This window comes from Myotis davidii, unplaced genomic scaffold, assembly GCF_000327345.1.
Source record: "Myotis davidii unplaced genomic scaffold, ASM32734v1 scaffold1187, whole genome shotgun sequence".
Taxonomy (NCBI): domain Eukaryota; kingdom Metazoa; phylum Chordata; class Mammalia; order Chiroptera; family Vespertilionidae; genus Myotis; species Myotis davidii.
Genome location: NW_006299714.1, coordinates 2,528,695 through 2,531,131, shown reverse-complemented (window position 1 = coordinate 2,531,131; position 2,437 = coordinate 2,528,695). Strand labels below are relative to the sequence as shown.

Below are 2,437 nucleotides of genomic sequence, written 5' to 3'. Positions count from 1 at the left end.
TATAAAAGCCCCCAAACTTTAAAATTTCAAGATTCTTTGTAATGGTTAGACACTGATCATTCATTGAATAAGTCCTCCTATAAGTTCTCAGAATCTTGCATGAAATTTTAAGAACACCAATAGAGGATCACTTGATAGACTTTGAGCCTAAAAGAATTAACTTCATTTTATTGGTTAAAAATATAGGTCTTCATTTTCCAAATTGTTCACTATTTGAGCCTCCAGGGACATGAGCAGGAGGACATTGTGTAGGAAAGCAATCATCGTAGCATACAAATATTCACTAAGGACCTGACCATTTTTGAAGCTGGTCCCTACTCAGACATCCCTTCTGCTTGGATGCTGACACCTATCCTGGTTTATCAGTCTACCCAGGGTGTTTGATATTGAACAGATTGGTTATAGAACAAGACTGCAAGCTTTGCAAAAGGTGAGACAGGAGTTTATGAGGCCAGGGAGAGAGATGTTGGAGAACTGCTGGGTGTACAGCTAAGCTGTGAGTATGTGGCTTCCTGGCGCTATTAGACCAGGCGGTGTGTGAAGTATTAGGCTGATTTTCTGATAGGTGTTTCAAATGAGAATTATTTTTAAATCAAATGATTAAATGACACAAAATAATTAGGTGAGGCCTTTGGTTCTCAAATACTTTTTGCAAACAGGCTGTCTTCTTGCTTATGCTGTTGGGGTAGGGGGGAAGTGAAGTGAAAGATGTCAAGCCATCAGATAATTTTGTTGGAAATATCACACTTTTTCTCTACAAAAATAGTATTTGGTTTAGTCTTTGTTCATTCTGTGATCTCATACACGAATGCAGTTATCACCTACATTTTGTTAAACCATACAAACTTGCTTTTACAATTTCTAGTTTTATCTTTTAAGATAAAGTCTCAAACTTTTTCATTTCCTTTTGATCTGTTATGCCCAGATTTCAAGATCCCCAAAAGCCCACCAGGGAGCCAGCCGAGTCTAATGCAAAAGCAAAGAGTCTTTATTCGAGCTAGCTCGGCTCCCCGACCACACTCACTGATGCAACTGCAAGCCAAGTGGCAGAGAGAGAGCTAGCCCTGTGGGAAGAGGGGTTTTATAGGGGGTTGGAGTAAGGGGAGGAGAAAGGACTGTGGGCCCTGCTGATTGGCCAGGTGCAAGTTGGTGTCTTGTTACACAGGTTATGGTCATATCTATGGCACGCACTTCTCTTGATTGTCATTGGTTAGTTTAAAGAAGTCCTGGGTGTGGCTAGCAGAGGCTTGGGCTTCCGGGAAGAAGTCTTGCCGAGCACATGGCTGCCCAAAAAATGGAGGATTCAGGGTAAGATGAAGGGCGTAGCCCTTACCCTGGGGCAAGATGGAGGACGTAGTCCTCGCCCTTTCAATCTCCATTCTGAGTGCACCCGATTTCTCCCCCATTTTCAGTACTGAGTATCTTTGGATATCAGGAGCCTCCTCCTGTAGTTCATGGGTCCAGAGAATGGCAGTAGCTTCCCCCCTTGTTACTATGGCTATAGAGGTGATCGCTCTGATGCCATTAAATATCAGTGTCCTGGAAAAGAAACTTCACGGTGCTTTCAACCACATGATTTCTTGTATATGTGGCCTAACTTCATTCTGGTTCCTTCTGGTCAGACTTGTCTCACCCGGTCCATACCACTTACCCTGATTCCCTAGGAGAGTTCACTTGGAGTGATAACACTTTTCCAGAAAGGAATGTTATAATGGTTGAATATTGATAAGTATTGTCATTTGAGAGAGGCATGGACCAGCTGACTACAAGAGAAGCATCAGGCGTTTAAACTTTTTTTAAAATGCCCTTATAACTTTTTACTGGGAAGTAAGTGGTGGGAAGCTCTGAGATAGTGGAAAAACTCTAATCCATTTCATTTCCTCTTCCCTCCCCCACCCCCCAAAAGAAGAAAAGTAAGCCTCCTTCTTTTAAACATTGCACACATTCTTGACATTCTAGAGCAGCCATAGTTTTAAACCTTCCTCTGCAACGTCTGGGAGAAGCTGCAGGCGAAGGGAAGCCCTAACCAGATTTTATTTCAATTTGTGCACATTCTCTGGTGATGATGAAGCGAAGGAAAAGAACACAGTCTGCGAAATTCCTCTTTCCTTGCAGCTGTGCTTGGCCTACATACCCTGCTTCACAATTCACAGTAGAGCATGTCTCCCTTCATCTGGACACCTGTCCCCATATGCGTTCTGAACTGCACTGTTCCGTGGACAGAATAAGTAATGAGATGACCATGCAGCGGAATGGAGTTTCCATGTTAATTCCTGGTAGCAACTTTTCAATAGGAACTCTTCTAAGGAGCAAGCAGTAATTCCAGGAAATTCCACGTATGTGGCAACACATTAAAACATCACAGGAATACTGATATTCAAGAAATATGGTATTCCTGTGTAAGTGAAATTTTACCCTCTGGGCAGTATTTAATAGC

At 42.4% G+C, this 2,437-nt stretch overlaps 1 protein-coding gene across 4 annotated transcripts in view; it reads left to right on the top strand.

The window, feature by feature from the left end:
* ANK3 (ankyrin 3, node of Ranvier (ankyrin G)) overlaps window positions 1-2,437 on the top strand; it is a 198,408-nt gene that overhangs the window by 678 nt on the left and 195,293 nt on the right. The window lies entirely within an intron of this gene.